Source organism: Marmota monax, unplaced genomic scaffold (assembly GCF_021218885.2).
Source record: "Marmota monax isolate L192 unplaced genomic scaffold, Marmota_monax_Labrador192_F-V1.1 WCK01_AAM20220418_F8-fsc00187, whole genome shotgun sequence".
Lineage (NCBI taxonomy): Eukaryota > Metazoa > Chordata > Mammalia > Rodentia > Sciuridae > Marmota > Marmota monax.
In genome coordinates this window covers 885126-892328 of record NW_026694837.1, presented here as the reverse complement: position 1 = coordinate 892328, position 7203 = coordinate 885126, and the positions used below count along the sequence as shown (strand labels likewise).

General features: G+C 43.1%; 1 long non-coding RNA gene across 1 annotated transcript; it reads right to left on the bottom strand.

The window, feature by feature from the left end:
- Window positions 1-1778: 1778 nt before the first annotated feature.
- Window positions 1779-5460, bottom strand: LOC124080346 (uncharacterized). The gene is made up of 3 exons (XR_006847661.2): window positions 4851-5460; window positions 4484-4531; window positions 1779-2051 (listed from the first exon to the last, which is right to left on the bottom strand). It is a non-coding gene; the product is annotated as an uncharacterized LOC124080346 (long non-coding RNA).
- Window positions 5461-7203: the final 1743 nt, after the last annotated feature.

The window sequence follows — 7203 nt, the reverse complement described above, 5'->3', positions numbered from 1 at the left end:
ATACCTTTTTTTTTTTAAATAACCTTTAAGGTCTATCCTACAGGAAAAACCTTGAAAGATTCTTGGTGAATAGAAACGTCATGGTCCTCATTGGATAGAATCCAGAACAGATCGGAAATAAAATGTCTCTTGAGATGATGGATGTTAAACACCAAAGTATTGTCAAGACTGTCTTCCTGCAACTTAGAAAAAAAATATTATTTTCTTTTTCTTACGCAAATAAAGCATTCTTGTGTTGCCCACTGGACATATCTCTCTCCCTGATTTACCAAGATTGCAGAAACCAGGATTAAACAAGTCTCCCATTCCAAAACCAGAAAAATCTGTTTTCTCCAACTATCAAAGGGAGGCTGACTTTGGAAACAAGCATGTGATAAAAAGATGATAGGAAAACAGAGCCTAGTTTCTTTTTAAAGAGTAAACAGTCGATTAGGCAGAGTGTTCTCTCCTGGCATGGGTATTATCTGTTAGTGATGGTTCATTTTTTAATTTAGGAAAAGGCAATAGAAACAAATACCACCAGCTTTGGGTTTTCTCATATGTGTGAAATCATCTTATTTTAACACTGTAATTGGTTTAGTGTTTCTCTTGTTAGACCTCAAGCGTCTTATGAGCATGCCCTTGTCTTGCTCACTGCTGTGCCTTCGTGTCTAGAGCGGGTCTCACACGACACTATTGGGCATCTTTGTTTGCCCCTCCAGATCCACACCTGCCCCTGCCCACCCTGTGCTGCTCCCTGAACTGGCTCCTGTGAGCCTTGTCCATGGGCTCCCCTGCCCTCTGCTTCCCTTTGAACACAGCTAACATAGGCACCGGGAGCAAATCATCATTTAAGTCAGCTGGGACCCTCCACTGAAGCCACATCTCCTGCCAGACTCCGTGGAACATGGTGGCTCCCTTCATCTCTAGTCCCAGGGTTCTGCACAGTCCTTTTTAATAATCTCTTCATTAAACTCACAAAATGACTCCATTTGAGCTGATCTGTTTCCTTCATGGTCTATATCCTGCTGGGATCCTGACTAATGCCATTACGATTTATTGAATAAACAAACAAGTTTTGCTGCTGCAATCAGTCAGGTGCATCTAGAAAGGTCCACTGTTGAATCACATCCCTATTCATCCATTCATTAATTCAATTATTTATTCATCATTTAATTAAAACTTAAAAAATCCACCATGTGCCATGGATCTAGGGAATGACAATTTTATTTCATCTTGAATGCCACCTGGTAGATTCATAGAGCATGAGAGTCCAGAGACTTCTGAAGCAGTCTGGAATCAGGGAGAAAAATGTGCCGTAATCAACTAGTAATGTCTGCCATGGATAGTGATGTGGAAGCCAGGTGATCAGTATCTACATAATCAGTATTTGCCAGCCCTGTCCTCTGCGAGCAAAAAGCAAAACAAAACCAACGAGTAAAAAAGATTTTTTTTTGCTACTTTATGCTAAAACTTCAGTCTTGCTTAAGAACTTCTGATATTCAACAACTACCTCCCTCTCTACCCCCAGATTGTTATTTGATTGAACAAAGGTATGATTGACCCAACTGTGCCTGTTATCATTATTTACATTTTAGATGGTGTTTGTTGGGTTACAAACCTCTCCGTAAAAAGTTTTCAATCTACTTCACTGGCATGTAAATCATGGACTGCAAAGATTAGACAGTTCCCAAACTTAATTCAGATAATGGCTTGCTATCAAGCATCCTTTCTGGAAAACTTTTTCTCCAAGTCTCTCCTTCTGATTTTTCTTAATAAGAAAATAAACACACATTAGGCAAGTTACCATCTGTAGCCTTTTTATTCTTGATTAGTCAGTTTTGCTTCTGTATTCAGCTCAACTCATAAGACATGGGATTTGATGTGCAGATTTCCTTGAAGTGAGTTGGACATGCACTTCTCTAGGATCAGGTTTCCTGCAAAACTCTCTTTATTGAACCCTGTTTCTTTTTCTACCACCTTACTTAGCAGTCCTGGACAAGTCTCATGAGAAGAGGGATTAGATGATAAGAGATGATATAGATGTTCTTGATTTATGATGGGACTCTGTCCTGATAAGAAATAAGATGAAAATATCATAAGCTAAAGATCATTTAGTGCTCCTACCTTACTAAACATCCTAGCTTAGCAATGCTGTACCGCGGAGTACCGTTGGTTTCCCCTCGTGATGGCAGGGCTGACTGGAAGCTGCGGCTCCCAGAGACTGCACAGCTCATCAAGAGAGCCTCATGCCATATATCACTAGCCTGGGAAAAGACCCACATTCAAAATTCAAACTACGGTTTCTACTGAATGTGTATCATTATTGCACCACCATAAAGTTGAAAGATTATAAAATCGGGACCATCTGAATTTATTGAGCACACGAGGCTGTGTACTGACTGTATTTTACTCAATGGATGTGTGTACTAAATGCTTTACATCAAAGGTCTGAAAGGACAAATAGTAAGTATTTTCAGTTTGGCCGGCCATAAGTTCTCCCTGTAGCCCCCAACTTCCTCATGGTAGCGTGAAGACAGTGCACTCATAAATGAATGCGTGCTTCTGTGTTCTGCTTCTGCTTTATTCCCAGAGACATGGAGTGGGTTCAATCTGACCACCCTGCTTTATTTGAATTGTCCCCTTTAATTTGTGTAACAATGCCATGGGGGAAGGAACTACTTAACTGGACCAAGTCACTTTCCTGAGGTCACCCAGAGAGGAAGTACTAGAGCCAGGATTCAAACCCAGTTGAGTGGCCCCATTTTTTTCCTTCAGCATTGGGGATGGAACCCTGGGCCTTACACGCTAGGCAAGTACTCTGTCACTGAGCTACATCCCCAACCCTTTTTATTTTTTGTTTTGAGAGAGTCTCGATAATTTGCCCAAGTTAGCCTTGAACCTGTGATCCTCCGGTCACAGCCTCTCCAGTAGCTGGTATTATAGGCATGCACCACCACACCCCACTTTTAAACCATTCTTCTCAGTTTCTAAAAGCACCAGCCATTGACCTGCTTTCCCCTGCGCAGGGACCTCCTGGGACGTCCAGCATCCTGGCTGAGTCTTTCCAGTGCTGTCCTTTCCCCACCTCCCTCTCTGAAGAAGGTCACCTTTCTCAGGCACTCATTTCCTCTTAACTCACTGTCCTCAGTACCGAGTTTGGCACCAACCCCAGCGAGTCCTAAATCCTCTTATATTCTAATTATTAAGCCCTCTGCCAGACTGAGGTTTCTCTCAGTCTACATACAATTGGAATGAAGTCACCAGATGAAACCCAAGAGCTCACATCCGAACAATGCTTGTTCAATAAATATGTTGACTCTCCCGTGGTTTTGAGTTTGAACCTTAGTTCCACTGCTAATTTGCCACGTGACCTTAGGCATATCAAAATCTCTTGGTTTCTTATCTATCAATGGTGATTTAAGAAACACAAACCCATAAGTTTGTTCTGAGAACTTGCCAGTAAAAGCATCTGCAGCTACGGGGAGAGCAGGGGTGCCGGCCAGATCCTGTTCCTTTCTTTTTCACTCTGCTTTTTTGAGAATAATAAATTGCTAGAAGTGGCCACAGTTTTGCTGTCCTGTGATTCTCCTCACCTTGCTTTGAGGATTGGCCTTGAAAGCATTCAACTTACTGCCAACTAGTGGTGTCTACTTGCCTCTGGTGGCGCTTTTGTCCCAAGTGGGTGAGTAGGAAGCCTTAGAGACGTGGCTTCTTCTCATGCTCTGGGAACGGAGCAACAGCTTCAAGCCTTTGTCCTTGACCTCTACACTGGGTTACGCTCCAGCAGGGGGTAGAGCCAGGGGTCCTTCCACTCACTGGGCTCATGTTTATTGAGTGCCAGCTCCAAGCCAGACACCATGCTGGGCCTGGGTAACATGGCGGTAGACCACCAGACCAGGCCTTGTGTGTTCTACTCACACCCAGACACTCAGCCACCCATCACCCAGGCTGTGGTCCCAACTGTGCTACGTGCCACAAAGCAGGCAGGTGCCATGACAGTGAGTGGCAAAGGAGGACCTGAATGGGGGTGAGTTCAGGGAAGTCTCGCCTCCAGTGTGCTTCTACTTCCTCCATTCACTGAGCCTGGTGAGAACAGAAGGAACTGGGTGTTCTGAGGAGATGGGCCAAGTGCTGGGGACTGTGGGTTATGAGTTGAAGGCAGAGAGATGGGCAGGTGTGCTCTGTACCTGAGGGGAGGGAGCTCTGGTTTTATCCCAAGTAGGAAATCACACAAGGGGATAAATAGGGAGTGATGTGATCATAGATGTGCTTAGGACATCTGAACTCAAAAGGACACTGATTTTAAGACTTTTGAAGTAAAGATTTGGTCCTACCTGACTTTTCTCTTCCCTACTTCTTCATATCCTCTAACAAGCGGGTCTTGCCCCTGTCCCCCATTTCACTGCTATGCGCTGGCTTCCTCTTCCTCCCCACAGAAAGATTCTCTCTGCTCCGTGACACGGGTCTAAGCCCTCCTCTCTTTCAGAACCATCTCACTTACCTCTTCCATGAAGCCTTCTTGGGTAGCCCTTATAAAATGTGGTCAGCACTAGAGGCAAAGAAGGGGAAAAATCAAAGTTTTCCCAGTCTCATTTCAGTCCTTTCCAGGTTTCCTTCCCCAGGTTCCCAGATCTAGGCTTTCTCTGTGTATTTTTCTCACCAAGAAATTGTCTGCAGGCCATTCCATTACTCCCTTTGCTCATCCAAATCCTCCCACCCTTCAAGATGGACCTCAGCTTCTCTCCTCACAGGATTCCTCCTTGCCTTACCCGTGGGAGGAGATTTTAATCCATTTCTTCTTTTAAGTATCATCCACCGATCAAATTGTTAGTGAATAAGATCAAATGAAACAAAACCAATCAACTGACCTTTGTCTGCCTCTGAGCCTCGCTTCCCAACTGGACACAGTGTTTTAAGGGCCGGGGCCATGCTCTGTAATTCTTACTGTCTTCCTCTTCACTGACCACAGCTTCCTGTAGATGTTCAATAAATACATGTTTCATGATTTTTCTTGGTCTGAGGTCAAATGCTCATTTGTATTCCTGGCTTAGGGGAAGATGAGAGGCTTCCAGCCTTGTCCTTGAAGTCTCTCCCTGCTTGTTGTCAGAGCAATCTTCTGAAAACTGAACTTCTGTAGCATTTCCTTGTTGAGAGCTCCTCCTGGAGAGAGCTCCTCACGACCTACTTAATAAAATCTGAGCTCCTTAGCACAACCTCTCTCTTCTCATCTCCGGCTGCCTTTTAGTTTTCTAATGCCGTGTAACAAATGACCATGAATTTAGTGACTTAACACAATTCACATTTATTTTCTCACAGTCTCTGTGGGTCAGGAGTCTGGGAACAAACTGATCTTGGTTCTCTGCTTCCAGGACTCAATAAGCTGCAGTTGAATTATCAGCCTGGTCTGTGGTCTCATGGTCAGGGAAGAACCCACCTATGTGTTCACTTGGATTGTTAGCAGAATTTGTCGCTTTGTGTTGCAATGTCTGAAGCCATCCTGAGGCTCCTGGCGGCCTCTGCAGTGCCCGGACCATGGATTTGCTCTTACTTCCTGGTGGCTTGCTTTCTCAGCCAGCAAGGGGAGGAGAGACTCCAGGACAGGCATTCAAATGTCCTGTGCATTGGAATGAAATCATGAGGCAACATGTCTTCATGTTGGTTAGCAGTAAGCCATAGGTCCTTCCCACTACCAAAAAAAGAGTAGTACACAAAGGCAAGAGCACCAGAAGGCAGGGATCTAGGGTCTGTCTGCCTTAGGTGTTACCTTTTTCCACTGCTTCTGAAGTGGACTGCATCAATACTAGATGTTTCTAGCTCTGTGGATTTAAAATGCCTCTGTTTCTATATAAAATATCCTTTCCTACTTGATCTCTTGCAGTAATTTCTCCTCCGTGTCCCCTACCTTACTTGTGTATAATATTCCTTTCTCCTTGAGGCCTCTGTTCTCTGGACCCCTGTCCATGGGCATGATAATCAGACAGAGACATCTGTGATACATACTTTTGCTGTATTAGACTATAATTCCTTGAAAACGGGCAGTTTCTGTCCTTCCTCTGTATTTCCTGTGCTCACTACCAACATCTGATCAATAAGCATAAAGAATGGGATGAGTGAAAGATGATTTATTTCATGGGAAATTGTCATTGATCTAAAATGGAGATTTGTAGAATTTTTGTTCTCACATTCTCTAAATAAATTGAAAAGTTTTTTACCCACTCAGATATTTTTAGTCAACTTTTGCTAGATTATGCTGCTATAACAAGCATACCCCAAATCTTAGTTACGTGTAAAAACAAAGTGTTTTTGTTTATCCAGTGCTTTGGCAACAGATTGTCTGTGGCTCTGTGACACATGTACTTGTTTTCCAGGATCCAGGCTGAAGGAGCATATTGTTTGGGACATGCCAATTATAGGAAAAGGAAAAGAACTCTGCCAGAATTAGGTGGTGACTTTTCAAGTCTTTGTACAAGTATGCCTCATTTTCCATGAGCCAATGCAGGTCATACAGCCATGCCTGATCCAAGTTGGGTCACTTGTAAGGAAGGTAGTGAATAATTGGGAACAAAAATATGATTTATTGTAACACCTAGAAAATTTCAATTATAAGTTTGATAGTTGCAAATGCTGTAATGTCTGCATATTGTGTTTGCACTTTAAATATATTTTCTCTCCTAACCTTAGCACTCACTCATTCAGTTTGTGAAAATTTCCAGTTGTATAAATCCTCCTTGGCAAAAGTGGTTTTCATCATCAAATCAGTCAGATGTGCCTTATATTTTTTTTAGCAAAGTATCTGACAAAGTTTTATTCAAAAGCATCTCTATGAAAGCTATCCATTTCTAATTCACAGATAGCTAGATAGACACACAATGAAAGGTGCAGAGTACTGCCATTAATTGGTTCCTGGATAAAATAAGGTTCTTACCAAAGTATTTGTAGTTTTGATTTCAAGGGATTCCTTCCAGGAGTTGTGCACTATCAAACGGTCCCTTTGTTTGGTATCCCAGAGGTTTTTACTCACCCAGGTAATCCCCAAAGCAAGATTTGGGTGGACAAGAAATGTGCCATGTTTTGTTAGGTAGGAAAATGGTGGCCATGAAAGAAAAAGTGGGAAAGCAAACATGGCGGGCTCAAGGTGCCAAACTTCAGGGCATTTATGGATGTTCAGGACATGGAATACCATTCCCTGAAATCATTCTTGCGTGGTATCCCTCTGGAAAG